We start from the raw sequence: 16203 nt of genomic DNA, 5'->3' as shown, positions 1-16203 counted from the left end.
ACACACATGATAATGGCATGTGCAGAGGCTAAAGACATTTCTATTTGCCCTTAGTCTCCTAAACCCCTTCCTCACCGGGAAAGAAAGTTGGGCTACGATATAATCTACTTTACACAGTTCCAGCCAGCTTAGTGGTTACAGAATTGTTGTAACATAATGTATTATCACAGGCAAGTAACATGGTAATTGAAGGGTTTTAGTACCTACAATTAAACTTGATATCGTTAACATCTCATAGATTCCTGTAGTACACAGAGAGGAATCCGTACTTGTACCAGCAGAGAGCAATACTTGGCTCCTGTGGAAAGATTACAGAACCAAACATGCAGGTATATAGTAAGAAAGCCTCCTAAAATGAGAAAGGTTTTACTCTAGATCATGTCAGCCTGTCTATTTTCTACAAGTCCCAACAGCCAAGGAACAACAATGTACCTGCATAGACAGAATGCAAAACCACTTAGGATTACAATGAATGGGCCATGAGCAATTTAAATGGATTGGACATTGCAAATGCATGTAGATCAATAGCAGATCACTTCAATGCATTTACTTCTATGGTTGCTTTTAAGATTTGAACCACCTGTCAGTACAAACAGCTGTAAGGCTTTGAATACCAAGCAACACCTTTACATCTTCAAATAGTTGCAACCCTCCCACAGATGATTTTAAAAGGAGGAAGAAATATATTTATCTTTTCTGTTAACTATCAAGAAAACATGAATTAGGATAGTAAAGCTCCCACTTGATGGAAATGAAGACATTGCTAAATAAGTACTATCTATCTACAGTGATGTTTACAAGACCATAGTCCCTGAGGGAAGACCACTTAGCACAAGAGTCTTGTGTTCATGTACATGTAACAACTCAATCCCACTGCATTGCACAGTGTAAATGCTCAGGGAATATTACTGAATCAAGAGATGGATGTTCCTAAGAGCAGAGCTAGGTTATGGCCCTGAACCAACTCTAAATCCTTACTCATGCTCTGTAGGATCTTTTAATCTCCTTTTTGTATATATTAGGTACATTCTTGGAAGGTGGCAGTTTCCCTCTTCTCAAGCCCTTTGACTTCTACACTAGTTCACACCCTCCAGGAATAATAATGACAGTTAACACAGAAGGGCTTCTTAGTTCCAGACACTGAACTAATCCCTTTCTAGTCATTTGCTGGTTTAATCATCACACACTCTATCAGTAGGTGCTGTTACTATACTTGCTTTACAGATGAGGAAACCAAGGTTTAGTATGGCTAACTCATCCATGGTCCCACACCTTGATGGCAGAACTGGGATTCAGACCCAGTCTGTCTGTCTCAGGAAGTCTGAGCTCTTAAGGGTGATGGCCTACTGCTCTGTCTCTTGTCTGGACCATTGCCAGAACTTGCAAATTTGTGTCTCTATTTCTTCCCCAGTCTTTCCTCTTCAACGCATTCCCCACATGGCTTATAGAAAAATTACTTCTAAATCTATATCTAGTCACAAACCTTACGTAACACCCCTCAATAGCTCTTCGATGTCTTAGAACAAATTTCCAATTCCTTTTTGAGGGTTTCAGTATTCAGCATGACCTAGTCATCTCCCTATTTTTCTAACCTCATCTCTGACCTCCCCAGATCTCCATCCTCCACCTTAATTTGCCTGGAGTTAATCTTAATGTTTTATTTCAGACATGCCTTCCTACCAGAAGCTTTCTGGCAATTTATTCTGCTAATCACTCCAGACTGGGATAGGTGCCCATACCCCTGTAACAACTCTCTACAAATCTACATCACCATGCTTCCCATACGCTATTAAAAAAATATATTTTTGGGGCGCCTGGGTGGCGCACTCGGTTAAGCGTCCGACTTCAGCCAGGTCACGATCTCGTGGTCCGTGAGTTCGAGCCCCGCGTCAGGCTCTGGGCTGATGGCTCAGAGCCTGGAGCCTGTTTCCGATTCTGTGTCTCCCTCTCTCTCTGCCCCTCCCCCGTTCATGCTCTGTCTCTCTCTGTCCCAAAAATAAATAAACGTTGAAAAAAAAAAAAATTTAAAAATAAAAAAATATATTTTTAAATATTCATGTACTGTCCATCCAACCTGTGATAGATTAGGTTGTTCCCAAGTCTTCACTACTGTTCTGTAATAAAACCATGCACCTGGCTCTGCTGTGTATCTTTCAGGGCCTCGCATAGAAGCAGAGCCTACAGCCCTCCCCGTTGACTTGACTTGGCGCTTGGCTATATAATTTGCTCTTGTGAATGCATTCTGTCCATTGGGAGGATTTCCCCTTGCCACTGGGCTTCCAGGTAATCCCTGAGTGGGAGTTCTGCACCTGTGCTTGATTTTTGTCTTGCTCCCTCCCACCAAGCAAACCCATTGTTAAATTAAGTAAACAAGGAGGCCATTAGACTGAAGTGGCTCTAATGCTCTGATGGCCTACATAGCAAACCCAAACCTAAGCCTGTAAATTACTGAAAGTTAAAAAACTGAAACCTAAGGAATACTACTCACAAACAGGAACTAGGCTTTAAGCTATAACCAATCAAACAATTTACTCTCTTTGCCTCTGCATCTTCTCTGTATAAGTCTTTCCCCTGGCTCCTGTTGGTATAGTGCTCCAATTTGGCTCTGCCCAATTTAGGTCAGTTTTTGTTCAAATAAACTTTAAATTTTTTAGTATGCCTCATTTTATCTTTTAACACTGTCCATGAACCAAGCTCAGCTTTTTGTCCTTTCTTGGGGGTGGTCATAAAGGAGCTCCTATGTGGCCAGAAATATGAGCCCAGGGAAAAGTGGATTTGCAGAGCAGTTATGACAAAGACTGTCATTAACCCCTCAGGGACTCTGATACTAGGATGGCCTTTCTGAGTCTTCACCCTGATGTGAGAGGGCCCTGCATCTATCAATTCTTGTAAGCAGGCTGCCCAGGGAAGGGGCATGACCTTAGGCCAGGAAGTTGTCTTCAGCTATGGGCAATTCCTGGAGGGGCTGACACGAGGGACAGCAGCTGTAGGAAGCAGCATCCCCTTAAGCTGGAGGAATAAGTTCTTCAGTCCCATAGGGCATCTCGGCAGTTCAGAAGAATAACTACTACACCAGTGATTCTCAAAGTGTGGTCCCCAGACCAGCAGCATCAGCATCACCTAGGACCTTGAGAGACATGCAAATTCTCAAGGCCTATGTCAGTCTATGTGAATCAGATGCTCTATGGGTGAGGCCAGCAGTGGTTAACAAACTGGCAGGGTATGAAAAGCAGTACATACACCAATGATGGCAGTGTGCCTGGTTGGAATGCATAGAAGACGTAATGACTGATTAATTAACATGGAAAGAGCAGCTGCCCTATTTGCTTCTGAGGGTGGCCGTGGGGACAGCATCTATCATATTACCATAACAGAGAAGCCCAGGTGCCTCATCTGTTACCCCCAGAGCCATAAGTATAGTCCTTCTATATTGCTATGCTGTTCCCAGAGATGAAAACTGAGTTGCTTAAGTACCAGTTTGGCTGAAGTCTGAAGGAGTGTGCAAACTGAATAATTTATTTCCCCCAACAGGATAACGTTAGTGTTATTTGTCTGATTGACTACCTCTACCTCCCTCTTAGGCAGTCCCTAGAATCCTATTTTTCTGCAGGCCTGCTGTCAGAGCCTCTGCATGCTCCATGGGAGTGGACAAGCTCTTTCCTCCCCACCCTCACTGATCTGATCATGGCTGACTTCTGGCTCTGGAGACATGCTCCTTAGCTGTTAATGGGCCTCTAGTCCTTGAAACTCTAGTTTCCCTGCCAACATTCAGAATAGGCCAGTAAGTAGTAAGTCTGTCCATAAAGGTACTTAGGTGAATTAAATAGCATAGTCATTGCTTTTAGATTACTTGTAATCAGCTGTAGTGTGAAGTAATAGGGGCCTAGATTTGGGGGTCTTTTCTGCTTATTTTGATGGACTTTTGGGTCTCAGGTCCCAGCCAGACTTTCTGTGGTCAGAGCTGCCTTTCCAGTCTTGGATATAGAGTTTATGGACTAAGCTTTTGTTTTAGCCAATGTTACGTGGGACTACCATTCAAGATTTATCCCAAGTGAAGGCTCATATAGTGATGTATACACATCCCAAACATTAAGCGTAAATTCAGATGAAACCCAAGGAGACATTATAGCAAATTGCTTAAATGTGTAGGATTTGGAATCAAACAGAGTTGGATTCAAATCTTCATTCCACCATTCCTAGCTATGTGAGCATGGGTAAACTACTCATATTCTCAGTAAAATGGGAGTAATGAAAAGAACTGCCTTAAGAGGTCATTCCAAGGACTAAATAAGGTAAAGAGAGTAAAGTTCTTAGCCCAGTACCAGATACTTCATAAGCCTTTGTGGTTATCTTAATTCTTAGCATCAGGGTTATTTTTGTTAGAGTTAGGGCCTTTATATAGTATTTTTGAACTTTGCTTATTGCATATAATAATACTTAGAATTCTTGCTTTTATGAGAACTGTACAGTTAATAATGTATTTTCTCACGTACAATTTTATTTTGTTCTCACAACTACACAATGTGATGAAGTTTTATTATTCTCATCTTAGAGATGAATTAACTGAAGTCAGTAGTTAATCCCATCCCCAATCACACAGACTTGGCAGAGATGGGACTGGTCCTGAGGCTGGCTGAATTCTACTCATGATACCTCAGTTGGAGAATATAAAGGACAAGTGATCTAACATTTGTGGGATAGGAATCCTAGAAATACTTTTCAGTTGTCCCCAGAGCTATCCCCTGTATCTCTATTTAGAATTCGAATCACTGCAGATAATGGTGGTATATGAAATCACCTTTTGAAGCTAATTAATGTCCTTATAACTAGTAAGTTTTCTTGGCAAGATCTTGCAGCCTGATAGAATTATTTCCACACTATTAAGGAAAACTCTTCCTGTGGTCCCCTGTGTGTTTTCTCAACACTCTACTACACAACTACTTCAATTCTGACACTTCTGGTTCCTAAATGTGTTGGAGTTTTTCCACACTAAGCAATTCTGTGACACTAGCTGGACACTAGCTGTGTCCAAGAAGGTAACTCAATTCTGACACTATCTACGCGGAGTTAGTGTAGACCCCACAATTTGAGGGTTCAGTCCTACAAGACTATGCCCCAAATACACATATGTTAGATTCCAGTGGCAAGTCCAGGTTGTCACCTGTGCCTCTGACCAACGGGCTGTAAATTAGAGGTTCCTACCACCCCTCCTGAGGTTTGACTTGTTTGCTAGAGGGGGCTCACAGAACTCAGGTATTTTACTTACTAGATTACTGTGTTGGGGTGAGGGTAGTTTTCATTTACCTTTTAAGGTTCTTCTGGCTAGTCTAAGAATTAAATTGACATGAAACAGATTAACTGGAGAAAATCTAATTTAATTACATATAGGGGCACTTGGGTGGCTCATTTGGTTGAGGATCTGACTCTTGTTTTTGGCTCAGGTCAGGATTTCACGGTTTGTGAGACCCCCATATCAGACCCCCAGCAGCATGAAGATTCTCTTTCCCCCTCCCTCTCTCTGCTCCTCCCAACCCCCGCCCCCAACTCCTCCCTACCTCTCTCTCTCTCAAAGTAAATAGATAAACTTAAAAAAATTAATTACATACTTACAGGGAATCCATATAACCATGAGATTCTAGAGAAAAGCAAAATGAAGTATATATGTCATCCTGAAGTAGCAAGAATGAGGTAGAGGTCTGGAGCTTCAAAGGAAAGGAAGACAATTCACAGGAAAATGGAAAGAGTAAATGTTTAGTAAACAAATATTTTCTGGGCCATCCAGAAACAATGGGACACAGAGAGGACTTTTATCAAACAGGCCTTGCTAGGTTTTTCCTGTATACCACACCTAGTTCATGTTATAATCATAGTTATTTATGGTAATAGCTCTTTTCCTAGAGCAGATCTTCCATCTAAATTCTTAGGTGGAAGGTTAAAGTTTCTTCCTGAGTCTTAATGTTCCTTAATTGTTTTCAGCTCAAAATAACCAGCATACCAAACAACACATCTTTGGTTGACTCTTTCTGAACCCCTGCACTGGTTTGTTATAAAAGGATATAATTCAGGAACAGCCTGCATGAAAGAGATGCATAGGACCAAGCATGTGAGGAATGACATGGAGTTTCCATATCCTGTCTGGGTGCACCACTCTCCGAGCATCTGTTTACCATCATGGACACTCTTTTTGAGACTTTTATTGAGGCTACATTACATTCCTTTGATTGATTGATTTACTGGCCATTGGAGATTCAGTTGAGCTCCAGTCCTTCTCCCCTCCCTGGAGGTCAGAGGGCTGAAAGTTTCAACCCTCTAATCATACAACAGAAGGTTGATCCTTCTGGTGACCACCCCTCCCTCATCCCTAGGGGCTTTTTGAAAAGTCATGAACTCAGCTGTGGTTGAAAGGGGCTTGCTATCGGGACCCCTGAGTGGCTCAGGCAGTTGAGCCTTCTCAGGTCATGATCTCATGGTTTGTGAGTTCAAACCCTGCATTGGGCTCCCTACTCAGTGCGGAGTCTGCTTTGGATTCTCTGTGCCCCTGCCCCTGCCCCTGCCCAGCTCGCATGCTCAATATCTCTCTCTCTAAAAAATAAACCTTAAAAAAAAAGAAAGAAAGAAAGGAGGGGTGCCTGGGTGGCTCAGTTGGTTTAGTGTCCAACTTCAACTCAGTTCATGGTTCATGAGTTCGAGCCACGCATTGGGCTCACTGCTGACAGCGCTGAGCCCACTTAGGATCCTCTGTCCGCCTCCCCCTGCCCTTCCCCTGCTCACGCTCTTTCTGTCTCTCAAAAAGAAATATTTTAAAAATAAATAAATAAAAAGAAGAAAAGGAAAAACAAAAGGAAAGGGGCATGTTATGAATAACAAAAGACTTCCATTTCACCCTTACATTTCTGCTGTTTGAGGAACTAGGAACAAAACAAAATATTATACCAAAGATGCCCCTATGACTCCGATATAGGAAATTGCAAGGGCTTTAGGAAGTGTGCCAGAGACAGTGGATAAAGACCAAATATACACGTCTTATTAGAAATCACCATATCACATGTGCTAATATCAAGGAATACTGAGATAATAGATGTGAACGTTTGGAAAAAGACATCTATTGGTAAAAAGAAACAGGCCCAAAATAGATTATTTATGTTAAGCCCCCACCAAAACTTAATACTAATCTAACTTTGGTTTCAGCCTCTCCCAAGAGTGGAATTTTAAACCAATCAGTCTGGAATTTTCTGAGCAGCACTAGTAAGATAATCTGCCTGATAAGACTCCCTGCCTTCCCCTAAGGGAAAGTGACCTTGTCTGAAACAATCCCTTCTTCTCTTTTGCTTTTCTTTTCTCTTCTTCCTCCCCTTACCTGCCTTCCCATAAAAACCTTTCCCTTTGTACAGTTTCTCAGAGGTCCTTTTGCTTGCCCCATGGGACTTTGCCCCTATTCAGGAACTATTGGTCAAGAACAGTCAGATCTTTACATTTACTTAGTTGAATTTTGTTTTTAAACATTATCAAGAATGAAAATCTGGCCCTGTCACATCCCTGGTTATGACCTTTTAATTCAGTGGTTCTCAATTTTACCTATACCTTACCCAGGGAGCTTTAGAAAATACCAATTCCTGGATTTCATCAATCGGAGGTCCTGATTTTACTGGTTAGGTAAAGCCTAGGTATAGGTCTTTAAAATCCTGGGCCACCTGCAACACGATCATTTGGGATGCTTGTTAGAAACACAGACTCCAGGGCCTTACCCCAAGTCCAGTGGACCAAACTCTGAGAATCACAGAGTCATTTTCCAACAAGCTATTTCAGTGAAATAGCTGTACATATGGGATCGCCTCTGCATACTCTGCTTTTGGAGCACCTGGGTGGCTTACTCAGTTAAGCGCTGGACTCTTGAACTCAGGGTTGTGAGTTCAAGTCCCTCACTGGGCTCTGCACTGGGCATGAAGGCCACTTAAAAAAAAAAAAGCATATTCTGCTTGTGTGGTTATGGGGGATGAGATTCAGCATTTCTAATGGGCTCCTACATTATGCCAAGTTTCTTGGTCTGGGGCACACATTCCGGAGTGGCAAAATCCTAAGTAATTCTTTTTTTTTCCCCCCTTGTGTTTGATGATGTTGACAGTTTAAGAGTACTGGTCAGGGGTTTTGCCAAATGTCTCTCAATCTGGAATTTTCTGGTGTTTTCTTATGATTAGGCGGGGGTTATGGGTTTTAGAGAGGAAGACCACAAAGTGCCATTTTCATCACATGTACCAAGGGTATGTACTGCCAACGTGATTTCTTGCTAGTAGTGTTGACCTTGATCACCTGGCTGAGGTAGTGTTTGTCAGGTGCTAAATGATTCTAATTAATGCAAATGAATTTTAAGATCCTCCGATGTGCTAGGAAGGATTCCAACTGCCTAGCTCAGCATGGAGAGCCCTCAGAGATGTGCCCCTTCCTCAATCTTCCATCTCCAAACACTAATACTTCCTGATTTGCACTTTAGGCTGCATAAGTAACAAACCATTTGCAGTTTACCACCCCGTACACACACACACACACACACACACACACACACACACTGCCCAGAGGTCACTCCCTCCCTTCTTCAAAGAAGTTACCAGGTTAGACTTCAGCTTACGTATCAACTGTGCACACCACTTCACAATCTTCTCTTTGCTCTCAGCTCTCACTGCTTCCTCAATCCTATCACTAACTATTTGATTGAAGTTAACTTTTTTTTTAATGTTTTATTTTTTTTGAGAGAGAATGCGAGCGTGTGAGCAGGGGAGGGGCAGAGAGCGAGGGAGACAGGATTGGAGGCGGGGTCTGCGCTTACAGCAGCAAGCCCAGTGCAGGGCTCAAATTCATGAACCCAACCTTGAGATCATGACCCGAGCCGAAGTCAGACGCTCAACCAACTGAGCCACCCAGGCATCCCTGAAGTTAATTTTTTATGCTTCTCTCTTTCCTAACAGAATATTAGTTTTGTAAGAATGGGAACTTTGAAGTGTTCATCCTGTACCAACAGTACATAGCATAGTCAACAATCAATAAATATGTGTTAAATTATGTGCCAAATCCAAACCATACCATAGATCTCAAAGAAAATCACCTACCCTTTGAAGGTATATTTCTCCTCCTCAAATTTATGAAATTAAATAATGTCACTGTCAGGTAAGAGGTGTTTAAAAGGTCTAGAAATCCTCAGTTCTCTGTATTTCTGCAGCCTAATTATTACCATGCATTTCCACTAATCTTCCTAGTGGTCTTTTTTTTTTTTTCTCAATTTCCTCTTGCAGCCAAGAGTTTCCTCCAAAAATGTAAACCAGCACTCGGAAGGCTTCTGTTGTCGTTATTAATTCCAGCACCATTGTTACATTTCAAAAGAGGATGCAAGCAATCAGTGACACATGAGCAGTTGGGTGGTTTCACTGGCGGTGGCTGTCAGGTAGCTGAATTGGGAACATCCATCAGCTCGCTGCCCTTTAGAATCTACCCTCCAAGGTTACATCCAAACCACCTTAACGGGGCAGCGCAAAGGGCAGAGACAGCAGCTTTGCACGCCGTGGTTTCATCCATCACGCTCCTAACCAGCAAATAGAGACTGATGAGGGATCTCAGTGCACAGGGCAGGGCTGTTCACACTCTGCTTGCTGTGCTTAGTGCCTCTCCCATCTTGCTCCAAACATCTCCTCTGAAATATTTGCTTTGGAAGGCAAATATTGATCCTCGCTGCCACTGGCTCTTTCATTAAAATGCTTGGCTCCTTGATACACATTCTTTGCTTAATTACTTTCCTTCATCTTCCACCTGAAACTATGGAGTAAATTTAGCACTGTGGAAATTCACTTTGATTCCAAAGCTCCTTCTTGCCCAGGTAGTGTTCTTAAATAAATCTGGAGGCATTTGGTATTCCAGATCTTTCCTGGCTGAGGCAAAGCCTGTGCTGGGCCAGAAAGTCTGTGTGATTCACAAAGGCATTCAGCTTAGAGATGGCTTCCCCTGCTGTTACCTCCCTCTGCGTTTCCTGAATGGGCTACCTGGGCTGCTTGGAGGGTTTTGCCCAGCTGTGCACACTGGGACATCTCTTGTAAGGCCCAGACCAGCTTTTGCTCACTTTCCACCCCCGTGCCTGCTTCAAGTAGAATGAGTCATTCCGGGACAAATGAAGAAGAGTTTGGGTGGGGGGCTTTGGTTCTGATTTGCAAGCCCACAGCTCCCAGAGCTGGGTTTCAACCTATACGGCTACCCCCCCCACCCCTCCACTGCCTGGAGAAGGAAGCTTTTACGAATCATGCAACAATGTTTTGCGATTTGAAAAAGCCTCCCATGCCTGCATCATGTTAGGCCTTTAAAAGTGCTGGTGAGTTACAAGATGATTCCCCCTGTTACTCAGCAGCACTACATCACAAAAATACCGAACTCTGAAAGGGGCTTCTTTCCGCATCTGCCCACCATGATCTCTTAGGGCCCATCTGTTTCTCTTCTCAGGTGCCTTAGGTGTAATTCAGTGGTTCTCAACCCTACCCACACATTAGAATCACTAGGGAGATTTTAAAACAGAATTCGCCTTCAGGAAGTTCGACTCAGTCTAGAATGGAGCCCTGGCAAGAGTAGGTTTGGAGAGCTCTCCGCGTGATCCTAATTGAAGCCAAGGCTGAGAACCACTGAACGCTGTCCTTCTAAGATCCTTTTCTGTGGCAGAGAAAGAACTTTCTGCTGCTTAGTACCCCCCAAGTCATCAGCTGCACTTAGACACCACCACTACCTTTTTCTTCTTCTTCATCAGAAACTAGAACTTTCTTTTAATATGTTATATTATCATACATATAATATAATATAATATAATATAATATAATATAATATAATGTAATATATTGTCAAATTGGTTTCCATACAACATCCAGTGCTCATCCCAATAGGTGCCCTCCTCAGTGCTCATCACCCACTTTCCCCTCTCCCCTACCCCCATCAGCCCTCAGTTCTCAGTATTTAAGGGTCTGTTATGGTTTGTCTCCTTCCTTCTCTGTAGCTTTTATCCCCCCCTCCCCCTCCCCCATGGTCTTCTGTGAAGTTTCTCAGAACTTTTCAAATCAGTATGACTTTTTTCTTAAGGGAGTTGCCCAGTTTCTGAACCCTGTATTATGTTTCCTGAATCCCCCTCCTCTATCCCATATAAATTTTAGAGAATCAGGGCTTACCTTCCACATGGAAGCTGAAATGCTGTATACTCACCTTCCCAACCTCCCTTGTGGTCAAGCACAATCAGGTAACCTAGGCTTCGCCAGTCAGTGAATGGCTCCCTTTGACTTGGGAGCCATAAGACAAAGAAGAAAGAATTCAGAATCTTCCGGAGGCAGTAGGAGTAGGTGCCCCAACTCCGGGGCCAGTGGTAGCAGGGTGTAAGCTGCCCCATCAAATGCTTACCAGCTGCAGAACAGTGTTCTCACCTAGTCTGTGCACAGTGTGACTTTCAGTCTCTTTCGTGACTTCGTCCTCAAGCCTGGTTTTTCTCCATGGTTCTGTGAGGAAGCAGTATCCCTTTGACAGATTCCTTTCCAGAGTTAGTCTCTGTTTATAACTAAGAAACCTCTTGTCCTTCCATGAGGGATGTCACAAACTATTCTCACAAAAGTCATCTCCTTTGGGATGAAAGTTGTACTCCTATCCTTGGGATACAGGTCCAGAGATCAGGTTTGAAACTTTCTATCTCTATTCGCTTAATTTCCATTTTTCCTTCCAGTGCTATGAATGGACAGTATAGCCAATTAACTTTCATTTTCATCCTCCATTCATAGCAGAACTCAAGTTAAGCCTCCCCTAGAGTGGTCTCTGTCTCTGTGCCCTCCATCGAGCTGCCCATGGTATTTATCACAGGGTAGCTGTATCATCAAAACAGCAGCCCCATTTGATGGACTTTATACCATGAGTGGACTGTACCAACTGTGGAAATAAACCTCTCTTTTCTAAAACCATGGGTGGGATTTACTAATATTCTGTATTCACATTAGCTGAGAGAAAGAAGAAATGACATCTAATTGCTTCATGAGGGTTTCGTTAGTGGATACCCATCCAGGGTAATTATGAGCATCAGCCTGAGGGAAAGGAGTTCAGAGGGAAGCTGCTCTCATATGGTATATCTCAAAGGCTTCTTCCCTCCATGCTTTGATGATAGCTGAATCAAAAAAGGCATGGAATAAAGCTTCATAAAGTACAATTTCGTCATAAACCAGGGCAATTTTTATGCTCACACCCCGACCAAAGCACTTTAATTCCAGTGTCAGAATGAATCGCCGATTTGTAACTCAAATATCTAACACATACTCAAGCACTCAACACAGATGATGCTCACCCCAGTTATGCCAGCTAGAAGTGATATATTCTGTAACTAATCCCCCAAAGTCCTAGCTTTTTCTTTTGCAGATTTCTTTACAAAGTTTGGTATAAGCTGGTGACAGAAGGCTTCATTCTGTAGTTCTTTCACATACAGTATTGGCATGCATTTGCAGTCCTCATAATTCTAGGAAATACTGTTTTTCTGAGGTTTTGGTTGTGGGGTGCTATGGGCTAAATGTTTGTATCAACCTAAAATTCACATGTGGAAGCCTTCACCCCACCTGATGGTATTTGGAGATAGGGCCTTGGGGAAGTAATTATTTTTAGATGAGTTTATGAGGGTAGAGTCCTCCTGATGGGATTAATGGTCTTATGAGGATAGAAAAAGAGATATCCCCCCTCCCTCTTAAGGCACAGTGTGAAGGGAGCCATCTGCTAGCCAGGAAGAGGGCACTCAACCATGCTGACACCCTGATCTTGGACTTCTAGCCTCCAGAGCTGTGAGAAGATACATTTTTGTTGTTTAAGCCCCTCAGTCTGTGCTATTTTGTTATGGCAACCCAAGCAGACTAGTAACACTAAATGATGACCTGGTAGACAGATGACCTTGGAGTCCAAAAACTGATCTCAGAGAGAAATGATACATCAGTGCTCTTAGGAGAAAGCTAGACATTGTGCTTATGGTATTTGGATCCCAAACATTTGGACCAATGCTTGGCCCATAGAAGATATTCAACAAATATTTGTGAATTAAACAGTAAGTGAGTGCCTGGCTGGGTGGGTGGGAGAGTGAAACCAAATGAATAAGGAAACGAATGGAGGGAACAAGACTGACCCTCACAGGAATGTAATTAATAACGTGAGATTAAACGTGCCTCTTATGGACTTTGATGTGATGGTTTCAGAGACATGTTAAGGACTTTTCAACTTTGCTATATCCGAAGGATTACTGGTCCTAGAGACAAAATAGCTAATATTCTCAGATTTGCCTCTGTGTTGTATTATGTCCTCAGCCATGCATTTCATCTCCCAGCATTTCTGCCTCTATATCCATAAAAGAACTGAGATAAATTAGCTAATATCTCTGAGGTCTTTCAACATTAATGTCCCAATATTGTATTAATTACTGCAACCGTAAAGTGAAAATGCAAACTTGCAGAAATTACATTATTAGAAATTAATGCCATCATTTGAATTTTTCCATATATATAAACTTTATATATGTGTGTGTATATATATATACATCCACACACTTTATTTGTAATAATTTTTGCTACAGGTTTAAGTTTTTTAAAAAATTCAGTTTGCATTTGAATTATAACCATTAATGATATTCATCTGGAAAAGAGAATTTTTTCAACAAATGATGGTAGAACAACTGGATATCTACATGGGAAAGAAAGAAATGAACTTTAAGCCTTACCTCATGTGGGCAGTTCAAAATATGTCCACAAATTGGTACTCTTTAGTACTCTTCCATTTTAGAAAATGTAAATTAATTCCACTTCCCTTGAGTGTGGAGTGGACTTAGAGACTCAACTTCTAATGAACAGAATTAGGAGAATGATAGTGTGTAACTTTGAATACTAGGTTATAAAAGGTAAATTGGTTTCCTCCTCACTCATTTTTGGTTAGATCATTTGCTCTGGGGGAAGTCAGCTGCAATGCTGTAAGGACCCAGACAACCCTGCAGAGAGTCTTATTTGATGAGGAATCGAGGCCCTCTGCCAATAGCCATATGAGTGAGCCATCCTAAAAGCACATCCTCCTGTCCTGGTCAGGCTTCTGATGACTGCAGCCATGACCAATAGTTTGCCTGCAACCTCAGAAGAAAGAAAGCCTGAGCTGGAATCACCTAGCAAAGCCAGGCCCAGATTTCTGACTCTTAGAAACTGTGTGAGTTAATAAATGTTTATTGTTTTAACTGCTAAATTTCAGAGTAATTTGTTATGCAGCAATAGATAGCTAATATACCTCATAACATACATACAAAGTAAATTGGGACAACTGGGTGGCTCAGTGGGTTGAGCATCTGACTCTTGATTTCAGGTCAGGTTATGATCCCAGGGTCATGGGATTGAGCCCTGCCTCAGGCTCCATGCTGAGGTTGAGTTTCTTGCTCTCCCTCTGCCCCCCCACCCCCCTCCCCACTCACACACAGGAATGCGTTTGTGCTCTCTCTCTGTCTGTCTCCCAAATAAAGAAAAAGTAAATAAAAAATGAATCACAAACTGAAATGTCAAAGTTAAAACTGTAAAACTCATAGAAGAAAACAAAGAAGAAAAGCTTTATAATCTTGGAGAAGGGAAAGATTTCTTAGTTAGAATACAGGAAACATGAACTATAAAAGAAAAAGTTCATAAATTGCACTTTATTAAAATTAACGTATGCTTCTCAAAAGACACGATTAAAAATAAAAAGACAAGCTGCAGAGTAGGATAAAATATTACATTTTTTCCAAAATGTATATATTTTAAAGACTTGTGTCTAGAATATATAAAGAACCCTTACAACTCAGTAATAAGACAAACACTTCAACTTTTTTAGTATGCAAAAGATTTGAGCAGATACTTTACAAAGAAGATATATAAATAGCCACCTAGCACATAAAAAGTTCTCAACATCATCAGTTATTGAGGAAATGTAAACTAAAACCACAAGAGACCTCTCACACCTTCTAGACTGGCTAAAATTTAAGACTGATGGTATCTAGTATCAGTGAGATGTGCAGCAACTGGAAACCTCATGCACGGCTGGTAGGAAGAGAAAAGGTAACACTACTTTGGAAAACCATTTGATAGTCTCTTAAAATGTCAAATATACACCTATCATGTGACCCACACTCCTCCGGTATTTACCCAAGAGAAATGAAAACAAATGTCCATGCAATGACATGTACATGAGTGTTCATAACAGCAACAGCAACAAAGCATATCTATACATAAAATACTACTAAAAAATAAAAAGGAATGAGTTCTTGTTATAAGCAATAAATGTAAATGAATCTCAGAATAATTAGGTTGAAAAAAAGCCAGAGAAAAGAGAATGCATATTGTATGATTCCATTTACATAAAACTTTAGAAAATGCAAACTAACCTATAGTGACAGAAAGTAGATCAGTGGTCACCTATGGCCAGGAGTGGAGAGAGAGAAGGAGCACAAAGGGACATAAGAAATCTGGGAACGATGGAAACATTCTGTACCTTTATTGTAACAATAATTTGATGGTGTGTCTAATTATCAAGAACCATCAAATCTACACTTAAATGCTATTTACTATACATAAATAATACCTCAGTAAATGTGATTTTAAATTAATAATAATGCATACCTCTTTGCATATCAGTTATGATGACCTAATCTTATAGATTTGTAATAAAACAAGAGCCTGGAACAGTGCTCATCACATTGAGAGAGACCCCGTGATCCTGAAATCCATTGAATCATTCAGGAATACAGAAGGCGACAATTAGTAATTCCTTTCCCCATATGTTTAGTTACATGTACATTGATTACCCATACATTTCAGGCTGTGGAGTATTTAACAAATAATAATTTCATTATGCTTCTTTAACACCTAGTGATTTTATGTGTGGCTTGTTAATAGCCCAGCTGACAGTTGACTACTGTAAGTGAACATCTTGGGCTTTGGTTTTAGAAGGTGCCCCACTTTCCATGTCGTAGAGCATGTTTACAAATATGAAACTTATTGGAGGCTCTGTTGCTCTTGTTTTTCTCTCCTTCAGAAAACTTTATCTGAACCCATTTTATGCCTCGGGTTTTTTTCACAGCCTATTTCAAACTGTTCTAGAGACAAGAGCATTTCTGCTCTACTAACGCGGCCATTCACAACTTTTTCATCACCTAAGACCCACTGCATT

Source organism: Prionailurus viverrinus, chromosome A1, assembly GCF_022837055.1.
Source record: "Prionailurus viverrinus isolate Anna chromosome A1, UM_Priviv_1.0, whole genome shotgun sequence".
NCBI lineage: Eukaryota > Metazoa > Chordata > Mammalia > Carnivora > Felidae > Prionailurus > Prionailurus viverrinus.
This window is presented reverse-complemented; position numbering follows the sequence as displayed.